General features: G+C 42.1%; 1 protein-coding gene across 2 annotated transcripts in view; it reads right to left on the bottom strand.

The window, feature by feature from the left end:
- onecut1 (one cut homeobox 1) overlaps window positions 1–24,067 on the bottom strand; it is a 78,516-nt gene extending 54,449 nt beyond the window's left edge. The window contains exons 1-3 of one of the 2 annotated variants that reach the window (XR_008414611.1): window positions 23,931–24,067; window positions 22,121–22,226; window positions 12,628–13,248 (exon numbers count right to left, since the gene is read on the bottom strand). The gene's annotated coding sequence lies outside the window, so the exon portion shown is untranslated. Of the gene's footprint in view, window positions 1–12,627; window positions 13,249–22,120; window positions 22,227–23,930 lie in introns of those variants that run through there. The other variant, XR_008414610.1, reaches the window with a different exon arrangement.
- Window positions 24,068–24,360: the final 293 nt, after the last annotated feature.

The following is a 24,360-nucleotide window of genomic DNA, read 5'->3' as shown; positions in this document are numbered from 1 at the left end:
AGAGGAGAGGAAAGGCGAGGAGCAGGAGAAGGATCAGGAGGGTAGGAAGAAATACAGAAGAGGGGAAAGGTCAACTGGAGGAAAAAATTGAAGAGATGAGAGAGCAGGAAATAAAAAAAACTGAAATGAAATGAAGCACAAGAAATGGAGGACAGCATACATAAAACACACAGTTGGAGGTATTCTTAACACAATACGCATCTTCAGATTGGGACGTGGCTTTCATTTAGTGACTCTGCTGGTTATACTTATCACACTGTAGTAGCTCAGCAGCCGACATAACAGGGTTCTGCCCTACGCTTCAGCAACATGGGGCCCCTACGCTCGGATGTCACCCCTTATGCTGGGATGGAATTTTCATCTTTTTTGTCAAAATGTAGTGAAATCTGACCCTAGTGTCAACGCTCCCACACCGTCAATCGAGTAGGACTTTGCCTTTTAAGGTAGGACCTTAAGGAGGACCGTGATAAGTATTTGTGATAATGGGTTTGTGTCCCCACTACGGGGGTCCATAAGAAGTTGTTGGCTTTAACTAAGAAAGACAAGTGTGGAGGCTCATGGTTATACATGGGTGTGAAGTGACTTGGTGTGACTTTGATCGGGGTATCTATAGGTAGCTACTAGAGGTCAAGGCATGATGGAGTGACAAGTGCCCTTTTTGCCTGATAGCCCTTCAGATGTGGGAACACTTCAGTGCATGTGAACATACCAGCAAGGGCACCATGTCAGTAACCGCAACTTCACTTCACATGGAAGATCAGTGTTGTCCATGACAAGAACGTAGACATGATCAGAGGGAGGAAGAGAACATCACAGAAACTCAGCGCTCCACAACTCATCTCCACATCTCAGTCGGTGGGATGTTGCATTCCATTTCCAGATCACGAGTTGAAATGCAGCGGCAAACCTCTGATTGAAGCAACACGTAAGTCAATGTTTAACACTAGTAAACTTGTCCTACACTTTAAAATAATTTTTCAGAGGGCAGAAATTGTATTTTAACCACCACTATTTCACTAGAAACATTTAGCCAGTTTACAGAGTGAGTGAGTGAAACAGGAAAATGATATTAAAGGTGAACCGAGGTGCAACTCTCTCTTTGACTATTGCATCAGCTCATGTACGGCTGAAGTGTTCAGTCGCACAATGAGCGAGTCGGCATCAGGAACAGGGATATTCACTCTTGACTTTGTGTTTACCAATTTACCTGAGAGCCGTCGCATTATGCTCTCAGGCCACAGGCCAAGGATGAGTACCGAGGCTCTAGTACCTGGAAGAGCTAAAGCGTGCCGTCTGGAGTGAGACCAGCGCTGTTTGAGGCAACCATGAAACCTCTTTGACACACTTTCCACGGTACTTAACAATGGGCAGGGTGTGCGTGGTTAAGTGTGTGACTAATTTCTTTAACACAGGGGGAGATTGAGGGACTCAAGGCCAGAGGGGGGCGGAGCTGCTACTTGTTTAAAAGGTCACAGGTCAGCTCTGCCTGAAAAGACCTAGAAATCCCCAATTAATTATGCAAACACTAACACACGCTCCTGCATATGTACGCATGTACACATCTGAGAGGTCTATTATCAGCCAGGACGTTTGTTGGTTGGGGCCATGCTGCACAACAGAACTGGATATCTTTGTGGCAGTGAATGGATCCGTCGACTACAATCCATCCGTGAACACCGCTGGGAACATCCACACCACTTTGAAGGCTCAATCAGGACAACAGTGTCAGTGTAAACCAGCAACTGAAGTACGCTTCAACTCACTGACCCCAACCTTCGCATAACATTATACAATGTTGGCACTATACAGAAGCTGCAGCAGCGCACAAGTCTGCTATGATAAAGGATCTTTATAATGAACCTTCTCCACTGATTCAGATGTGCTGCATCTAACGACGCAAATATATTAAGATAAATGGATGCAGAAGCAACAGTTCTTTTCAAAATGGAAATTGGTTGTACATAAAGGCTTACCTAGCAACCTTAAAACTGAATGTCCACATTTTGCAATTTGTACGTTGTGTACAATGAAGCTGCTTTCTGTTATTACTTTACACTTTATGAACAGACCAGCACACGGGAGGCATTCTGAAGCCATGGTGAATAACCATTTGAAGCCTCTCTGGATGCAGATGGATCTCCAGATCTCAGCCGAAATATAATCTTCCTTTTCTTGACCCATTGTAGGCAGGGTATAACAGGCGGGGTGATCTGATACCAAAGAGTAGCAGCGAGAGGGAAAGAGAAGCTCTACAGGACAGTAGTAAGACCCACCATGATGTGCAGTTCAGTAGTTCTGACAAAATGGTAGATAGCAGAGTTAGAAGAATAAGAGCTGAAGATCCTCTGGTTTTCATAGGAATGATGGAAGGGGAGTGTTAGGAAACAGTCTATCAGAGGGACAGCTCATGGAGAAGTTTGGAGACAAAGCCAGAGTCAGATGGTTTGGAGACAGAGGTCAGACATGAACGGAACCCGGTAAGAGAAGAGGAAGACAGTCATTGATGTTCATGGAGGAGATACAAGAGGACATGAAGAGGACATGTGTGTCTCGGGAGGATGATCAGGACATGTTAAGGGGGAGGAGAATGATCTGCTGAAAGAAGAAAAAAAGAAGATGAAGAGGCATATTAGATCAGTATTAAGTGAACGATGAACACGTTGGGAGAAACGACTATAAATGAAACCCATTTCCTAAAATAAAACACTAGATTATTGCTAAGTCTGCATCAAAATCATTCAAACAGCTGGACCACAATGATCACTTCAGATGTGTCAGTTCCAAACTGACTTAGTTGGTGTCTTTTGGAGCCTGTTTATAAGCTATGAGTATCCAAATGAAAAAAAAGCCAGAGATTCATAAAGAACCTTTGCCAATCGTTTTTGTGTCTCAGACACAAGTACAATAAAAAAAGCATAAGAACGAGGAACGAAAGCTCTTAAGAGACATAGTCCCATCGCTCACTCGCCTCACCTCTCCCTTCGTCTGTCCGGACAACAAGTGGGACATTTGAATCAGCTAAAAGTTTAAAAGCGTCATTATAAAGAGGAAACCCGATTGCTGCTCTTCATTCTGCCCTCTTATCCTCTGCACCGTCCATTTAGGCAGCAGGAACATAAGTCAGCGTAACAAACGATCGTCCAACCTGAGAAATTAATAAATGCGATTTGATCTCAGATAAGGTGAAGCGGCAATCAAGTAGCGCAAACTAAATTGAATCAAAACCCTTTTACCTTTTGCCATCGATGTGTTTGGAGGAAAATGCCCCTACAATCAATTTAAAGGTAAATAGTGTTCTTCAGGAAATCCTATTATGCTTTCTTGCAAAGACATTTTTATTTTATTCTTGGATTGATTTAGTGGGTTTGATAAATATTAAGTGATTTCATACAAATGTCACACAGTCGCTCTGCTGACACGACAGCAGCACTAGACCATTGACCTTATTCCACACTGATGCATTTATTCACGTGTGATTCTAACAGAACAGTCCATCAGTAATTCAGTTTTGGTTATTGAATCACCTCCATTTGAATCCCGGACCCCGTATGTGCGAATAAAAAGACCCGGTCTCTAAGAGTCATGTGCAAATGCAACAAGCTGGGAGCATCTGCATCGTCTACTTCCACACAGATCTAATAACCTCATGTTACAGTGACGCTGCGGTCAGAAGCAGAAACGTTCAAGTACAGGTAGAACACACCAGCGGTTGTCTGCAGCACTGAGGACACACTGGGCTGAAACTCCACTCATTAAAACTGTGAACAAGACAACATTAATCACAAACTCGAGCTCAACTGAAAAAGGATGACTTAATGAGCTGTCCGCCTGCCAAAGCTCAAATATTCCACTGCCAGTGCTGCACAAGCAGGACTTCAAAATGAGCCACTCCAAAAACAAAAATGCACTGAAGCAAAAACTACACCGACTGTATGCAAGACAACATATGAAAGTGCTGGTGAGACAACAGGCAAACAAAAAGAGCCGAGCCAGAAGACAAAGATCGTCCCTAAAAATGTCTAATAAAATCAATGTATTAGTAAAATTCAGACAGACAATCAGATTCAGGATTCATAAAGGTTGACCTCAGCTCTACGCCTTGCTGAAGGGAAACAATGAAAACTGATTGGTAAGTGTATCAGTAATGTCTATGGGAATTCACGGTTTAACTGCTCCCCATCCTAAATACGTGCCAAAATAAAGGACTCAACTGTTTTCTGACAGCTCAGCAGCATCTTGATTCATCTGCTTCTCACACTGTTAGCACTTTCTGCTAATTATAACAAAACAGACCGAGCCACGCCCTCTAGTTATCACTCACAGTTTGAAGCAATTTAACCCCCAAATAAAACTGACGCACTTATTGATGTCACCAAGACAACAATGTTCATGCTTGAGTGCAAGCATGTAAATCAGGGCGCCTCCTTTTAAGTTGTTTGTGAGAATACAGGAAGATATAGCGCCACTTTCAGGACTGGCACGTGTGCTACATTACAGTTTGTGAGCACAAAAATAGGCCCAAACCTGTTTGCTCATGCTACGGAGTCAGTTCATCTTTCAAAAGGTGCAAAGTAGCAGGAGGCCTAGATCATACTTTAGTGGCATTTCTGTGTTTTAGGAGTACATTTCAACAAGTAATTTGCCACATCACACTTGAGGCGATCATTTTTTTTCAGCATGTTCCAAACGCAGGCGTGGACAAGCGGCATATGTAATATGGCAGTGATTGTCGAGAGACTTTGCGTCAATGAAAGAAGACGGTGAATCATTTGAAAATCTGTTTTTTTAATCAACACAGCGCTCCATTCTCATGCTAACAAAACAGGTGGAGTCACATGTTGAGGCAAAGCACCCACACAACTCAGACGTCCAAATGTAATCATGCATTTTTGTGGATTTTTTTCATGCTTCATGTGACCTTTTACATTTATACGGTCTACAGTTACTTGCGAGTTACTCGTGTGTGAAAAGCATGAGAATCCATTTCCAGGTGGGAAATAAATAACAGACTGAAGCGCTACTGTGTGCGTCAGAAAATCCTGCATCTGGGACTAAAAAAACTGGTTAAGTGTGAGATGTTTATAAGAGAAAATGCAAATCCTCCGAACCCACAGCTCCTCTGGCCATCGCTCTCCCTCTCGCTCTCTCTTTTCCTTTGTGTGTTCCAGTCTGGATCCACCCTACCAACATTTCACATCCTGATTTATTTTGGTCCTGGAGTCATGTGACCCTAAATATTGTAACTGACCCTGGGCGTATTGATCTCCTCGCGTCGGCCAGCGCCGCCACTTCCTGCCATACAATTTCATGACCATATGAAATCCTCTGCTATCCATCGTGATCATCGTCTTCTGGGGGAAGTGGTGAATCTCCGTCTGTTTTTAAATTGTGCAGACAACTGGTGCCTCCGCATCTCCGAGGGCATCTACATCCGACTCAGCTGTTTTTTGTGTGATCTCTCTGTGTGTGTGTGTCTAATGATGCTATTTCTCTGGTGCAGAGCAGAAACCCCTGTCACCATTGTAATGAGGGGTATTTATATCAGTTACCTGGCAGTAAGCCACTCTGATCTCCTCTGCTCATGTCTCATTCCCAATGGATTCCCAGGTGTGTGTGTGTGTGTGTGTGCATGTATTCTTGAGCAGCTGTGCAAGTTTGTTAAGATTAGTTCAGGTCGTGGTTCCGACAGCAGCAAAGCCAGCTGATGCTTAAATGTGCGAGCTGATGAGTAAACTTTTGACGTATGATGTGTGTGTGTGTGAGGCAGAAGGGTGCTGGGAGAGACAAAGAGGGTAAATTGAAAGGAAATGATGAGCGATGAGTCTGTGTTGCACATTAGTGATTGTCTGTTCTTGGTTTTTTTGCCCCCCTGCATGCTTCCTCCTGTGTGTGTATACGTGTTTTACCTTGCCTCAGGCTGGAGTTTTACCCTTATCTGTAAGTCCAGGAGTGTGACACGTCTAGAAAGGCCTTTGGATATTCCAACATCTTTTGACCAGCGGCCTCCTGTGTGTGCGCACATTTATGCAGTTTGTGTGTGCGTTTTGCCAAAGGCTACTTGGCTCGGGTGGTAAACGTATGTATGTGTGTATACGTGTTGGATGGTGGAGCGCAATTGAGGGAATAGAGGTGGTGGTAGTGGTGGTTGGGGGGGGGGGTGAGGCTGTAACCATGGTAACAACCCATCGCCACCCCCACTGGGCCCTAAAAGACAAAGCCTGACACACACATACACACACACTGAGCACTACAGGGCCAGCTGAGCCAGATCAATATTTCTACCCATTTAAAGAACAGAATTCAGAGAATAGCTGTTTAGCACTCAGACTGCAGCCGCACCGGTAGACCTTGTGCTTCTTACACGCCAAACACACACTTCGCTAAGTGGCGAGGCCTTTTGCACCAACCCAAAAATATTTCTGCCCTGAATCTTTCCCTTTTCTGTCAGACCTCGACCACTGATTTCAGTTCTCCCGCCTGCCTCCCTTGTGGTGTTGTTGTCGTCCCTTTCTGGGTGAGTGACGGGGTCAGATTGAAGCTGACCACGGCCAAGGTTGATTCTGTGATCCCCAGTGTGGGTCACAGTCATGTTTCTATGGTGGAAGAGCTGGAGTGGCACGGGTCCAGAGGCCCTGCTGACCGCCTGGAGGCTGGGGAGGGGGGCCTGTGGTGATGGCGGGGAGGAGGGCTCCCTCTAGCTCGGTGAGTTGGAACAACATCAGAATGACCCCAACACAACTTAAGGAGCATTCTCAGCCTCTGTGTTGTGACCAGAATACGACTGACGGACGTCTACAGATTTATGATGTACAGTTTTCATTCAAATTACCATCAACAGCAAGGATTATAATAACAATAATAACTCACAGTTGTGACCATGCAGTGACAGCAGTCACCTCAGAAGGTCTCGTAGGTCAGCGTCGAGACAAGATAATGTCAAAAGAAGAAAACAGAAGAAGTGATGAGGAAGAAAGGGAGTTTCACAGAAAACAGGTGGATGTTTGTGGTGTTTATATATACCGGATGAACCTTGACATCTCAGTAAATTTCAGTCTGTACATTATACAGCCATATCTTTTCTTAGTTTTTCTAGATCCCGGAAATTGTATACACTGTATAATGTAATTTCTATGTTTGGGCGTCAAATACATTCTCCCCCGGAGAACAACGAAATTGCAATGAAGATTATTTCCGTATTAGGTTCCTACAAAAAGTGTGAACCAAACCTGAACACTTCCTTCTCACAAGTTGCGATAGTGTCTGCTTTACTAAGAAGTTATTGTCATTCAAAATGTGGATTTGCCCGAGTCCTGGTTGGAGAATGAAAAGGATGCAGAAGAGCACTGAAGTGCCGCTACAACTGACTGTAAAATCACTGTAAATAGAGATTTCCAGTCCATTTAATAAATATTTATACTCAAACAATAGTGAAGTAACTAGAATCCTGGTGTCAAACTCAAGGCTCGAGGCCGAAATATGGCCCACCAAGTCTTCTTATTCAGCCCATCAGACATGTGTACGTGAGGGAAGCTGCCATCTTTTATATTCAACCATGGAAAATGTTTTTAGACACCTTGTGTGCCAGTGGCAGGACTACTAAATATTGATGATGTAGTGGTTTATTTTTTGTTCAGATATGAAGACATTTTTAGTTATTTGTTGACTTTCATACTGACAATGATGAGAACTGACATTCAAAGTGTCAAGTATTTAGCTAGGCTACTTTTTCTTGTAAGAAATAAAGAGAAAATGTAAATTTTTATAATTTATTTGTGCCAGTACAATATGAGTGTGAAAAACAGATTTTTCCAAAATGTTTCATGATAATGTTTGAGATTGTGTCAAATTTAAAGAGTATGTTTAAATCAAATGTACAGTCTCTTGTTAGTTCAACAGACTCAGCCCGTCATAACTCACTGGGACGAAGCCATGTTATTTTCAATAAATGTGGATGTGAGAAAGAAATGTTTCCATTTTTGATCATTATGAAGGATGAAACATTCTCAAATATTGATGCTAAAATGGAGCACAAATGGAAAATGCTTGTGTGGGAAAGTGCGCATGAAACTATCGAAGACGGTGGAGGAAATCAGAGTCCAAATATAGATCGTGACCAAGTCAAAACTTTTTAGAAGCCTTCATGTCAAGCGATGTAGGTCACCACATGCAGCAGATCAATTAAGCCAATAATTCATGTTAATGATGAATAATTACAGCCTGTGAAGCTGATGAAATCCGATCATTTTAAAATCAATTGACAGAATAATATTCTCTAATTAATTCTTCTGCGACAAGCAACACTCGCAACAAACTCACAAAGACTGAAACACACCACAGACGCTCCACACTCTGACACAACCAGATGCACAAACATGCATAAGAGAATTGCCCGAGGCGAACTGGAGCGTTCTGATTCTGAAGCAGCTGTGGGAGGTATCCCAGGCCTCTCTGGTTCGATATCCTGACAGCCCTGATGCGTGTGAGCATTTTGAGAGCCTGCATTTCATTAAAGGCATCCTGCATCGCGGGGCGTCACACTTCTTCTCCAAACAGAAAAATTCATTATTCCTTTATGTTGTTTGTTTGGAGTCTTCTCAGTCTCGCTGCGCTGCCTCTGAGACCGTCCTCTCGTCGGGAGAGAGACGCTAAATGATGTCTTCCAGCAGAAAGGCGACCGGGCCACTCTGAGCAAAGTGAAAGATGGAGGGGACTTTATTCGAGTGGCTCCAATTTCTACATAATCCGCAACAATCATCCTCGGGTTCTCACTGTGCTGCCGGAGAGCCGGTGTGACACATTGAAGATTACTGAGCGATGCTCTCATTAGACGTTAACATTCAGTGACCTGTCAAGTGCTCTCCAACAAAGCTGTGGCAGACAGAGCCGGCACTAATGAGGGAATGTTGATCCTGGCCAAGAGTCAATCACGTCCCGCGCTCACAGGCTCCTACGTTTGGGATCTGAGGCTAACTTTTCAGGAATAACGGCTGTTAACCGTGCGCCACAGCTTCCACTGACGTCGGACAAATTCTTTAACCAGTGTTGTAGCAACACGATGATGACACATCTAATATGAAAACATGTAGTACATGAGAACATTTTTGTTTTGTTTTTGCAGAAAAAAATGCTGAAGAAATTATCGTTGTGTGGCTTGAAGAAGTAGTTGTGTAATGTACAAGTCTTTGGTTTTTCAATTGTTTTCGTGGAGACCAAAAACAACAATAGAGCAATGACATTCACTCTTTGTATTTTAATATGCAAACTAGAAACCTAGGCAAAAAGTCAGTCTCACTTTCTTCACCTCCAGACTGTATATGAAAACCTTCTCATTGAAGTACAGATTAGAATGGTGTGTTTAAAGTTGCATAGACAGTTGCAGTGAGTGGGGTAAAAAATTGAAGCCTAGAGCATTGTGACAATACTCAGTCTAAACTACACACTGGAAAGTATTTTAGTTCCTCCCCTAAAAATTAAAGGTCAATGTCTTCATATTTATAAAATATTTGAGTCAAATGTTTGGATACATGGAGAAGAGACGTTTGGTTCCCTGGTGGGCTGCACAGCAAGGGTGAATGGTTCTTCTTCAGGTGGTAGTTAGAGCATCTAACTTGACGTGATTTCTATGTACTTCATGTTCATTAGGCAAGAAAATTCCAATAAAAATCATTTAAAAAGTGAAAAGTTAATTCCCCGATCTCATGAAAAACGCTGTGTAGTGAAGCGAAAATAAACGACAAATATAAAATCAAGCAAGCGATGCTGGACTGATCTGATGAGGGATTACTGGGATGATGTAAACAAGGAAATTTAAAGTCATGGAAGTGTCTGCAAACTTTAAGGTGCAGCTACATCAAAGTTCTGTTTCCTCTTATGTTAAAATCAAGAGGAAGCTGATGCCAAAACACAAAATCCCGCAGATAATGAAAGTGAATCAGGGATTGATTTTTAATAAACAGACTTGTAGTTGAAGGAAATGCACAATGATAGAGACAAAGCTTCAACTGAATTAGTGTTTATATATAGGTTTATATTTCAGACCAATGACAGATTTATAAATAGACAAAATGTCTCAGTCATTGATAAAAAGCTAATATTTTAGTACCGTCTTCTGAAAGTCAATATGTTTAAATTCTCTTCTATATCTTTACTTTCCTTCAAAGAAGACCCAGGAAGCATTAGTTAAACCCTGATAATCGGGAGGGGGCAAGAGGAAAAACAACTTTTTGAACTTCAGTTCTCATGATGAGGCACATCATGTCTGTTCTCCTTATGGTTTCTCCCCTCACGACACGTCTTATTTGGGTCTCTGTCTTCAGCTACAAAGTGTTCCGTGAGCGTCTGTGGACGAGTCTGTATTCCAGAAGGCTTCCACACAAACAGAAGGGGAGAGCGAGAAGGGAGGAGGTGCTGCTGGAGTGGCAGGCTGTGGGGACAGAGTGAGGTGGGGCCAGGGGTGGTGTGAAAAGCAGACAGGGACATGCTGTCAGTTGTCAAGTGGCTGGTGTGTGCGTGTGTGTGTGCATGCACATGCTTGGAGGTGAAGCAGGCACCTTGAGGTGTGTGGAAGATGAGAACCAGCTGCCAGTAAATAACACGTCCTGAAGCAGAAAATTCAGACGACTGGAAAACATGAACTGTACTGACGTCTGACAAAACCACGACACTGTATGTTGGGTTAAAAAAAAGTTTGATTGCCTCAGTCCTTTTATGTAAAGATATGACAACATTGCTAAGGATTGTGTTGCTACAGCCAAAGACAGGCCAGGAATGGCTAAAACCTGGTGACATGGTGGACCAGTGTTTATTGACGCGTGTGGTTCAGAACTCACTGTATTGGGGTTTGACGTCTTTGTTGTTCAAGCTCTGAACCACACATACCTCACTGCACTGGATGAGAATAGACTCAACACATACTAAACCACCCACTTTCAGAAGGTTCTGACCACTGCTTAATATGACGGCCATAAAACAGTTGCAACTTTAGCTGTAGACTGTGCTTCAAGATAATATTCAGCCAGTAGTTCATTTCAAAATATCTCATTCACATTTCAAGGTGGATGAGTGGTACCAAGACCCTCACAATACAATACACTTCATGATGGCACACAATATCACAATTTTGTGATGGTCTACATGGTAAACTAAAAACCAACTTAAAAAATTAAGTTGAAAACTAGTGTCCCTTGTCAAATACAAATGTTACACGTATAGACTTTACCCTTTGGGTGCCAAAGTTGCAAAATTGCAACACACAGCATTGTAGCATTTGAACAAGCCCAGCTACAAATCTGTCACTTTGATGACAGCAACATCTGTAAGCATGCTTCTATCAACTTTTGTTGCAAATAGAGAAAAAAAAAATATAAAAAAACACCCGGTTGAGGAGAAGAGGGAGGCTGTGGAAGACAAGATTTGACTGACTCAGATTCTGAAGAGGAATATTCACCCTCTGATGAAGATCATGCAGTGAGACGGAGAGTGAGGTGCAGATTTCACAGAATGCCGTTTTAAAACCTTTTAATAGTATATATAGTACGGAATAGTTCAACTGTGGCATTAAAGTAATTAAGCTAAAGAAATTACAATTTTGTTTTTCCTACAACATGCACTGAAATCATGCAAACCTGCAGCACAGAAGTTGGAGGTTAAAGTATTGTGATATAATGCTACGTAAATATTTTTCACGATGCATGTAATCTTTATTTTAACTGCAATGTTTCTAATTATAAAACACATCTTAGATGTGCAAATGAATAATTATATAAACTGTAAAGAATGCTGCGATGAAAACTTTCTTTCTATGGCAGCAACAGCATCGTCAAAGATCATTATAGATATCAACCTCTTATTAGTATGTGCAGTAGAAGACAAAGCGAACATGGTCCAACATCGTGGATTGATTCAGAAGGGCGTGACTACACCTGAGGGGCCGTTACTAGGATGTTCGTCCACAAAAAGACAAGTCAATTGGGGCGCCATTAATCTTCAGAATTAAAGACTATGAAGAATTCATAACAAGGTCCAGACAGCAGGAAGATCTATGATCACATGTGTATTTCCATTCATCTGCTTCTGCATTTGTGTGCCCAGCATGTAAAGACATAAAGAGGCGACAAAATGTTATGTGAGCAGAAACAAACATTTATTGCCACCTGGAGGCAAAGCAATCACATTTCATTGTTTTATAGCTCCCAAATAAAAACATGATTCATTTGGGTTCCTAAAGTGCATTGTCTAATGATATCACTGTGGCCCGTTTGTGCCTGCGTCGGCACATTGCAGCGGCCCGCGCATCTGTATGCAGGCGCCCAACCGTGAGAAACCAAGAAAAGAAATTTGGAGCGTGTGAGTCATTGTTATTCTCAAGCGTGTGCGATTGTAAGTGAACGCTGGTTGATTAAAGTGCCTCTGTGAGCACAGAACTCCAGAGACACTGCAGCATCACAAACCGGATTTACACACCCAGCGGCCCTCGGCAGATGACGACTAGGTGTCAGTCTCTCTAATAAATCAAAGCTAGCCGCTATTCTCCAGCAGCAGTCATCATAATTCACTCCGGAAAAGAGCTCAGGCTCAATATCCAGAATGTAAATGTCTACTTCCTGTTTAATATAGTCAAATATATACAATAGGAGCGAACTGCTACGAGAAAACGAAACACTTTAGAGCATGAAAATCCAATTAAGGCGTCTGATTTCTGAAATGGAGCGAGCACTATGTCTGGCACCAGATATCAGACCTCGTTAAAAGTTGTTTGGGTGAGACGTCTCTCTCACTTTTATGTTTATGGGTCTGGCTACTCTGTTTGCAAGCAACCGTCTGAGAGGTTGTTGTTTTCCCTGCGTCTGTTTGGATGCATGTCAGTGATAGAATTGCAACTCTGTTTTCAGCGGTAGCAAACACCCAAAGACATTATAAACCATATTGAATTATTCAATGAAAACCCAGGGCACTTTTCTTGTTGGACCTAGTCTGGGATCAAATGCTTGTCAGATTCAGGTTAATGGAACAAAATATTCTCACACAAACTACAACTCAGACAAGAAAATCTCAGCAGAGGAAACACAGGAGGTTTCAGGTTTGATACCAGCGTAAACACAACACTAATCGACAAAATGTTCCGGGTTCTTGATTGACAAACAGGGATGTTCATGAGCAGAAGTGCCAATCATCAGGAAAGTGTGAGCAAAATAAAATTCATTACTCTTTTAGAGATGGTGTAGTTTTGCAGGACATGTTCTGTTCTGGCTGGAAAGGAAGAGATAAAAACAGATCAATGGCAGTGAAAAATAACGATAAAGATCCCAGCAACATTTCTGTGGTTTCTGATCTAAACCAAACTTGCCTGTGTTAAAATGACAATTCAGATTTTTTAGTTTGCAGATTGTCATCTTCAGAATGAACATCTACTGTACCATGCCATCAACAAACATTTAACTACACTGGTGAAAAGAATAAACTTTCAATTCGAAAGCTTAACTATTTCAGAAATAAATAATTACATGCAGAACACAGCACATGTACTCGAACAAAATCAGAATTGGATTATGATCCTCCTTAACCAAAACAACATACTTTTATTTTTTAGAGAATCCATCTCCAGGTCCATATGCAAGGCAACCACTCACACTAACGGATATAAGATATGAAAGAGAATCAATAGTTTGCTGCAAAGCCCAGTTGAAATAAAAAGGAGCCAGTCTTTAATGTAGCTGCTGTCTGTCCTCGACTTCCATTCAACAGGAGCTTTCAAGTTGTAATATCCGACATGCGTTGGCTTGCAGAAATATTGAACGTGACTGTTTATATTTTAGACCTGTAGATAAGAAGGAAGGACCTGAAGGACACATAATGAGGAGAGAAAGCTAAGAGTGTTACCCCAAATATGATAAAGTTTGAATGCTGTTTCAGCACTTGTTAAAAGGTATGAGTGGCTTTTACCTGGGCATCTGGGGGTGCACTAAACTCAAAATATCAGAAATTGGATGCATTCTTTTTCCAGTGGAGCGCCCTAAATTTCTGACTCTGGTTTCCAACTCATGGGTTGAAATGCAGCAATAAACATCTAAACTGATATTGCTGATGAGAACGAACAACACTGACCATTTTTGCAGTCTTTTCTTTCAATGTTAAACAGAGATTTTCGTGCAAGGCAGCCATTTCGAAATCTTAAAACTAAATAACTTGAAGCTACTTCATGAGTGCTTTCCATTTGACTGAACGGAAAAAACAACAGCAAAATAAACAGAGTTGAACTTCAGCTTCATATGAAAAAGTTAGCATGGTATAACAGTATTACCAGAGTGGAATGTTGTGTTACTATCATCTTATTTTGCATTTGCAGCTCATAAACGTGAAAACACACACACACATCTAACTTGTACTATAACTACATTCCTACAAACAAATAATAAATGCAGACTTGTCCTCACATTCAAAAGTAAGAAAGTTACATATACACTATATTTCTTCCACACAGTCAGCATAATGAACTGAATTCAGTGCAAAGATCACTTTATTTGACATCTCATCACAGCAAGGACTTCCAACACAAAGTGTTGAAACTTTAGAGGCTGCCAGGAAAGCGTAAAAGCTCTTTGAAAATGGTTCCATAGGTCTCTTGAGGACGGAGAGTGATGGATGCGTAGGACGAGGGAGCTCGTGAAGAACAACGTAGCTGGATTGAGATCATATCACCAAAGTTTCACAATATAGAATTTCCATTTAGAAGCTGAGCATGTGTTTGGCTGCAGCTCCACAACTGATTAATTAAATGGACTAATGTCATTAAAAGCCATTGTTCCTCCTCTTGACGTGGCAGTAGGTGCAACTTTTCTTTGCTAGCTCACTGCTGGTGATCTTCTTCATCGTTCAGGGTTCACATCAGACCTTGTCATTTGAATAGCTCCTTAAATATGGGCCTTGAGCTCATGCAGTAGCTGGAGTGTAATAGGAAAGTTAGCACCCTGGACAGTTCCCTGACGAACGCAACATAGGGATCAGGACCAAGGACAGCACCACAGTGGAAGCGCTACAGCAGTGGCCTAGTCAGCCTTCCCTTAACATCATCAACAACAACAACAACGCTACAAAACACTTATAACCCACAGTGTGATCACAAGCGCACGATTAGTGAACCAAAGAAATGGTCTATAATGATCTTTTTGTTGCGGCCCTTCCACAGTTATTCAGTGAAACATCAATGTAACCGTGAAAATGTGTGAACCGCTAATGTTAGGTTTTATTTGGGCTGTTATAACACTGTTTTGGTTGACCAAGGAGATATAAGCTCATACGGAGAAGAGAATTGTCCTGACTAATACAAATGTGAATCCTTTGCAGCTAGTTTCTCACTATCAAATAAATTAGCATGTTATGTTAGCATGCTGTGCTAAAAGAAGCACAATCTATTTAATGCCAAAGGTCAAAAATCAACCAACTGCGAATCATCCCCAAATATCCAACATGGTGGTTTCATTTCGACTTTGATTTGACTTCCTGTTGAATCAAGTCAGAATATACAGTACTCAACACCGTCACGATTCATCCACAGTATTCCATTGCCTCTGTCCAATAAAAAAAAGGGTTCCACAGGTATCTGGTGGTGAAGATTCCCAGAGTCCAAACTCATCGACTGGTTTTGTCTCATTACTTTCTCTGATCTCTATTCTGTCATTCCACTTCCATCTCCCATACATCAGACGCTCTCTTTCTCCCCGGTCCTCTCTCCTCTCCCCCACCCTCACTTTCCTGCTGAAACAATCATCAATTACCCTCATCCCCCGTGTTATCCTTCCTTCAATCTCCCTCCACCTTCCCAGCACATCCAGCAGAGTGGTTCCTCCTGGTTGGCTGCAGGCCACCCAACCCCGTCCCTGTCTGTCACTCTGCTCCCTCTAGCATGAGCACAGACTGACAGCTCCATGAGCAAATCAATAATAATCTTCAACCAGTGTAATCCTATACCTGAGGATATCCCTCGCAGCGCCTACTGCTTCCTCGTTCTCCTCCTTTATTATCATTAGCATTTAGGGTGTGAACAAAACTCCACCAGGACTGTAAATACAGGGCACACGTAGGGGCATGTTTATCTCCCCTCACAGCACTCACTCGCACACAAACACACACACAGTGTCCGTCCAGACTGCCACACTGACTAAGGTCATCTGGTTTGATGTATGAGCAGACTTTTATGACAACCTTGATATAACTCCAACCTCTTTCCTTCCCAAGAAAATTAACAAGATCAGCTGAAGGACTGAGATGAAAGCTAGATATCGCTCATAAAATATACACCTGCACTGGAAACACAGTTCGTCATCCAGCAAAAAGTCACCGAACCGAGGCTAGCTGGTGAGATCATATGGCAACTCTATCCTCGGGATTTCATAATAAAACTGGGAGGGAGATGATCTGTTTTTAAGGGGATGGATCGGAAGCCCAGAGGTGGTTTGTTTGGCTGGGAAGCTGCCTGTGTGGAAAGCCAGGTGAGGTCAGGGCGTCGAGCAAATAACCACATTTTTAGATTGGAAGTTTGTTCGTGACTGTTGCCATTCAGCTGTGAACGAGCAGTGTAATCAGGTTAAGTTTCCAGAGATAGAGAGAGATTTCAGATCATTGTTTGCTAGGGATGGGCGATAATTTATCATACACAATGTACTGCCAAACACAATCTCCACGATGACAATTCTGCATCTCACGATAAATTCCATAAACGCACGGCTCACTCGCTGCATTGGACCTGCACACGTGAACATGAGGAGACTGTGACGACGCGCCGCGCTCTCCTGCTCCGCAGCGTTTGACAACCGACAATGGAAAACAAGCATTTTAGGAGAGAGAATTGTGAGGTTTTTCATCACACAAGACAAAGGACTGACAGTTTGTAAAATGATTTGGAAGATAGAATATGACTAAATGATCATTTATTCACATGATCTCTAATAAATAGCATCTAAAAATGTGTCCAGACTGATCCATAGTTAAAATAAGCTGTTCAGAGACGACTCCATTTAACCCCAAAATAAAGCTGGCAGAGCAGCCTGTCAGACAGCAGCGGCTTCTACCAGAGACGTGAAACACCGAATTTCTTATCTCTATACATAGTTAACTATTATATTTAAACATGAACAAATAATGATGTTGGAGACAAACTGCACTAATAGGTTTCATCATGAAACAGTCTCAAAGGAGACCGTGTCCAACACATGGATTAGAAAGAAAATGTATTGATGGCGATAACTTTTCTTGCCCATATCGCTCATCCCTATTGTTTGCTGATTAATACAGTTCTATATTGTTATTATTATTCATGAATTCGCTATATTGAGTTTCAGTGCAGTAGTACCCAAGTACGGCGAGTCGGCAGTCCATACATCCATGACGTTAAATTATAGTGTCTTGTGCTTTTCCCCTTCCTCAGAGAAGAGGTGAAATGTTCCCTGTGAGAGTCTATGAAAGATTCCCATGAGCTACCGTCTTGGGCTTCAACTCAAAAGCCTTGAGTCAGCAGGGTTTCAGCTACACGTAAACAATCGTAGCGCACAGAATGAAAAAGAAAGAAAGCTGCCATGCGTTCACAATAATGATACATGATACTTCCCATGAATAGAAACAGTGTTTTATTGTTGCCAATTCATCAAATTGAATTGCTTCCTCGTTTCTCTGTCGGATCGCTTCTTCATTGGCTGCATTCCATACCGTTTATTTATTCTAAATAGCCCTGGTAATCCTGATCAGTGTTACTAAAACTGCAGACATGACTCATGGGTCAATTTATAGATCAAGGTCAAATGCTTCACCACGATATATATATATATATATATATATATATATATATATATATATATATATACACATACATTTGCACCAGGGATAAGCACTCTGCCACTTCTTGTTTGTTATGGTGATAGACTGTCATATCTGGTGAGAGAGGAACCATGAAGCTGGAGAGAAGAGGAATGAAGGTCAGTAGAAACAAGACAGAAAATGCAGTGTCGCGGGAGGGTGACCATTTGACACTATGCGTCAACATTGGACGCATAAGTCTACTTGACCGAATAATTGATATGCAATGCCCCAAGAGTGAGAATACGTTGTAAAAACAGTTCTAGCATTTAGCATAAATAATTCAGAGCAATGGGCAGACATGAAAGGAAGTGAAGAAGAGAGTGCAGGCAGGGTGGAGACAACTGTGATATCATGAGGTCACTGTAATGATGAACTGTTTAGAGACTCTGGAGTCAGACAAAGAAGAGTCAGAGATGAAGGATACTGAGGAGTGACTAGAAAGGATGATTAAAAATGACTTAGTTCGTAGTAGTTGGTAATTTGGGAGGCCAGACGGTTTTGATGCTGGGGAGTTGACTTGCTGGCAAAGTACAACTTCTTCCAAAGACTAACAGAGCTGATGGCTCACAGTAGAATCACGCTCATAGTTTCAATGGGAGGAAATAATCAATGACAAAGTAGACTTGATCATTTTTGGAATGGATCACAATGCCGTTATCAGGGGAGGAGCACTGCATATAAGGCTATGAGTGATTATGACATATTCCTGGTCTGTTTGATTTGAAGTGGGAACAATTTCAGTAAATACTTTTTTCAGCAAACTAAATGTATCTAAAGTCAAGGTGATATTCCAAACCACAGTGACACCACAGTGACACCACATTGCTGCTCTACCGCTGCTCTCCCACTTTCTATCCGTGGAAATAACCGATACAGGTTAAGAATTCATGCGCAGGTTTTTGATTAATTCGTTCCAGACAGCGAGTGGCGACCTAATTCTCATCAAATCAAACCTTCCTCCAAGGACAGATAACAGTAAATTGCTGTGTGCAGGCAGGTCCGACTGGAACGAGAGCTCGGGGACCTCCTATCTGTCTATCCATCCATACGCAAAGCCATTCCTGCTTGTTCTAGGGTTAGATGAGAATTTAGTGGCCGCCTCAATCATTTAACCTGTGTGCCATAAAATATTAATAGAGATGATGAATATCCTCGCTTGATGAGGAAAAATATATTTAAGAGTAATGATGCTTTTAAAATTATTGACTGACACTTCTGACACATGGTGCTGTCGGGTTGAACATGGTTTTACTGAGGACCTTTAAGTAGTGACGTGTGTGATGTGTGACACACAGGAGCCCGAGAGCCGCGTGACCACTCGGCCCTCCAGAAATGTGAGCCAAGGTTTCTTCTTTTTAATTCTATCAGAGCGTGTACCACTGTCATTTCCGGACTATATTATTTGAACCCCGTGGCTTTTACAGCAAAGCAAAATATTGAGCCCCGTCACATCAAACAGGTGAAATCACAGACGTTTTATTTAACTTAGACCGCTCAAAATGCTCCACCTGCAAGAGCTGATTTCCTGGAGGACAGGACACGAGAACCAGCAGCTGAGACCGGCTGTGGTGTTGGACACGCAGGCAAAAACAGTGCATTTTGTGCGCTTAAATGTCAATAAAAGATGTGAGGAGTTCATTATTCAAGTTCAGAACATTGCTGAGTTTGTTTCATGAGTCAGTCTCCATGCTGGGCCCAGTATTCAAAACCATTTTAGAAGTGATCCTCATGCATTTTTAAGCTGGGTGGATGACTGACCTTTCTACGGCGCTGACAGCACCACTGCACCCGCATCTTATAGACCAGTGCGGCTCATGTACGAACAAGATCTATTTTCCCTCTTAAATGTTGTGGGTGCGGCTAATATTATGGTGCGCTCTATAGTCCGGAATTTACGGAACTCAGGAACCAGCTACCCAAGTCCTCAAACTGCATCATTATCATCATCACTATTGACAGAGACTTTTCTGGACACCGAACTGGCAACATTCCAGTATCAAAAACAGCCATGGTTTCCTTTAACAGCCTTCACTCGAGAGGTCAAAAATAGCTTCAAAACATTAATTTGAGAGAAAGTTGGCAGCAAAAACCACTTGTGTTTCTGGACGCAGCGTGTCTGCACAGCCCACACCAGACATGGGTCCACTTAAGATAGGGAGATAGTTGACTACCACACAAACTCCTTCCTCCTTCACACCTCTTCTTACTCTTGACTTAATCCACTTGGTCTCACTCTGCTTCCCCTGTGTGCCGGTCCCTCAGATACGATCTCCATCTGCTGTAATTATAGGGACCCCCACCCCCAACTCCCTCAGCCTCACAAACACACACAAAACACACTGCCCACTGGTGTAATTCATGCTGCTTAGGGGGTCATGGGAGATTATGAGCAGGATCGATCAATGTGATGGTTCACACACACAAATACTCTCACACACACGCAGGCACAACCTCATCATCGATGAGGGCCTCCTTACCTCCCCTCTCCTACTGAGGGACATCCTGCAGCTAATGAGGACACACAAACACCGTCAACCCTATCGACCACCTTCGCTTAACAAGGTACTTCATATATGGACCTGGTGCAAGACCATCAGGATGAGGACGCCGTGCTTCACCATCGGAAAGTCTAGTTAAAGATACAATTAGCACTCAGGGAGCTTTCACCGCCTCCCACTGATACCTTGGTATTTTGTCTTCCTACGATGAATGATCCAGTCAACAACTTCATTAATACTTAAAGTTGAAGTTCCACCTCTTTTTATTTCCCATGTGTTTTTAAAACAATTACAGTGGGAAAAAGAAAATTATATTATTTAAAGAAAAGAACACCAAATATTATTGACCTCAATACAAAATACTGTGTGCATTGATATTTTAGGGCTAGTATTTGATGTAAGGTGTGTAATGGTTGACAACAGGGTTCAGTTTCTTCTATCTGTGCACAATGATGTTGAATGAACTTCACGGTTAAAGATAAGGAGAAACATTTCTAGTTTCAAGTCGTCTCCTCAAGTGCATGAGATTAGGATTAGCGCTGGGGTTGAGAGGCATTTGATGAAATGTTTTTGCATTGAAAATTATTCCACTGTTGTTTAGCTATGAATCAATTCCAGCCGCTTTGACGTCTGAAGAAAGGGCTGGTCTGATGATGCTTGAATGGTCACCAATATCAAGTTAACCTCCAAATATAAGTAAGAGTGGCGCACCGTCATGTGACTCAATGAGAGTCTCCAAGCTTTCAGAAAAATGGCCTCTTTTCATAGATGAAACCTCACATGATCAAACGTATTTAAACAAAGTGGAAACATTGAAACCAGCGGATAACACATAACACATCATGGAGGTGGACATGAACATGACGGTTTACACTGTGTGGAAAAATCCTGAAAGAAACGTTATAATGACTCAAGTCTGTTGATCACAGAACTCAAGTCGCGCACCCCGCTGGACACATGTAACGTGCGTGTGAGGTCGGCTGCAGACAGGAGAGACTTCCATGGTAGCGCTTTTATTGTCAGCAATTCAGTAAAAGTCAAAACTAACCCTGAGCTTCAATGTTTCTCGATCGCTTCTTGCACTCTGTGTTTTGTTTTGTTTGGTTTCGAGAGGCTCTGCCACAATTTCAAAAAAATGTTGGCGATTTCCACACAGCATCATTAAGTTGTTGAGAAAGACGAGTAAGTTAATGTAAACAAAAGACTTATTTTCATTCAAACCACGTCGTCCTGGAAGCGATGGTTTGCGCTTGTCTGAGGAAAAAGGGTCAGACGCCGAAGCGTTAGAGTCGGCCCCATACCAGTGAATGGTCATGGAGCTTCAGTTTCACACAAATTATTGAACGTTCTAATTCAAACAGACCCAACTTTGTAGATCACACATGATCAGACGGCGTATTTATGGATAGTTCCACCGCCATGTTTATGACCCTTTCAGAAAGTATGTTTCAACCCACTCGAGCACCATATTTAAACTTACTTTCCCAGAATAAAGGGAGCCAAGATGAAGGTGTGTGTTTGTGGGATATAACACAGTGATGCTCAAGACAGATATAATTGCATTCATTATCAATTCACATCTAAAAGTCCGGACTGTGTGTAGCCAGAGAACAAAGTTCATTAATACCCTCAGCAAATTTATGATGCTAGCATGAAGGTAAACCTGGTTCTCACAGCGTCCCTCAACAACACAATCATATCAGTCATAACTCACAACGACTGTGCGTACATTTGAATGTCAGAGAAAATGACATTTAAAAACAGGTACGTACAGCACGGTGTTGTCGTGGTTTGTGTTGCAGCCCCACAGCAAGGCAGTTGAGTCGGGAGTGGGTCTTTGTCCTTCTTCTCATGGTTGTGACGGTCTGCAGTTTCCTCCTACAAGCAAAAAAACAAATAGTCAGCTAATGACTCTAAATAGTCTGTGTGTGTGAAGTTGTTTGTCTGTGTCCAACTGTGGCAACTAGTCCAGTGTGTCACATGTTTACCACCCCAACTAACTGGGATATAAACCAGACCTCATAGTAGCACCACCTGGACAACACCATTCTTTGTATTCAGGGGGTTCGTTTTGGGGCAGAAATGTAACAGAAGTTCATGAAACATCAATAGAGAGAATAAAAAAATATAAAACTTCAGCTGTAATTGTCTTGCTAGAGTTCAAAATCCAAGCTACAAAATGCACATTGCAAAGGTTGTAAGATCAGAACACTCCAGTGACACTTTCAGAAGTGCACTTATATAAGAGTGTTATTTTAGTCCCCGCGAGTGTGTGATGTATGGATTACGGAAGCTGACTACTGGGGTCCGGTGCAAGTGTCAGGTGGCTGCTGGGAACATGAAAGTGTCTCTGAAGGGGAAGGGGATTGGTCAGCAGACCTGACCTACAGAATCAATGTCCTTATAAAAGAGCAAATGACAAGATCAGAAGATTCCAAAACATCAGGTGGTTCCAAAGGACACTGGCAACCACTGAGGAGGAAGTCATCGCCTGCCCTGGCCAGAGTGCAACACAAACATCTCACCCTGAAGATCACTTAGCATCCCAAACATTAGTCAAAACGAAAATCCTTGCTTCTGAATGAGTTGCGATCAATGAAGTCCATCCGGACCTGCAGCAAGGCTAAAAGTGGTCAGCCGCCACACAATGCACACAAAAGAGCATCATTTGAAGACGCTCACAAAAAGACCTACAGACCCCAAGTGTGCTCATCTTCACCATGCTGGCGGGGGTCCACTAGACCACTCCTCCTCTCCTATCGACATTGTGTGGCCTTTCAGAGCTCCCCCACTACTTCGGTTCTCTTTATCGCTGGCTTGAACGGTTCTGCCGGAGCCAGCGGGGTTCCTTCTCTACACGAGCAGGGGCTTTCTTCACCTAAAGGTCAGCAATGTAGCCCAGAGGCTTCCAGGCTGGATTGTGTTTGTCTCCAAGTAGGATGTCCACTTGGTGCATAATGAGGTTCTCATTGCCAGGGAAGAGTCAAGACTGTCTGAACACGGCTAACTGCGGGGAAAATGCGTGAAAGGTTTTGCTCATTATAAACTGTTAAATAAGATGCAACATACAATATCAAACAACCCCATTGACGATGGGACTAAAAAGTTCAATCTAACAGCAAAAGCAGTCCTGCGCTGACTAACGTGGAGTAGAAACCCACTTTCCAACCATAATAAAAATTCACCCACCATATTATTCATTTTATAAAACAGACTACTGACGCTACTTTCAAGATAATTAACGCGTAAATATTTTGGAAACTAAATACTGCAGACAACTCGGCAAAACAGCCACTTTATTTAACATAAAGCTTGTCTCAAATGCATAAATTGGTGGACGGCAAAAACTCAGACAATCTTACACATAAAGCGAAGAGAATGCTTTTTACGTTTTGGCATTACAAGGCGATTAAACAGAACTTCGCTATGTGCTAACGTTAGCCAGTTAGCAACGATGATGCACTTAACACCAGAACAAACTGTTCACCCACCTCATCCTTCAACTAGAATCACATACAATATCGCAGACAAAAAAAGTTTAACATTCGAGTAAACTGAGTAAAGTAAAAACAAAGAACGTACCTTGACGTCAGTCAATAAAGCAGGTTTAGCGTCAAAACAATGAGACGTTCAAGTGCCGAGCGGAATATAGGAATTATGAGCTACCTTTAAAAAAAAGACAGTAAATAAACTGTTTTTATTTTGACTTTATAGTTCGTTTTTCTTATCAAGTGATTAGGGTGTAAATGTAAAATAGTTATTTAAACATTGCCATTTGACACCTCTTCCAAAGCTACTTAGTGCACTGTAGTTCTGTCCTTCATTATTCCTTCATTATAATTTTTGAATATTGAAAAGTTATTGATACACATGTCTTCGACGGTGGCATCATTTCACGTTAAACTTCAATAAAACAAATTAAACACTTGCAGATATTGGGAGATATTGGACACACACTCACTGAGACAAACATAGTGATAAATAGTGCATGGATACACACATCTTCAGTCAA

This window comes from Synchiropus splendidus, chromosome 5 (assembly GCF_027744825.2).
Source record: "Synchiropus splendidus isolate RoL2022-P1 chromosome 5, RoL_Sspl_1.0, whole genome shotgun sequence".
Lineage (NCBI taxonomy): Eukaryota > Metazoa > Chordata > Actinopteri > Syngnathiformes > Callionymidae > Synchiropus > Synchiropus splendidus.
Note: the sequence above shows the minus strand (reverse complement) of the source record. Positions and strands in the feature narration are given on the sequence as shown.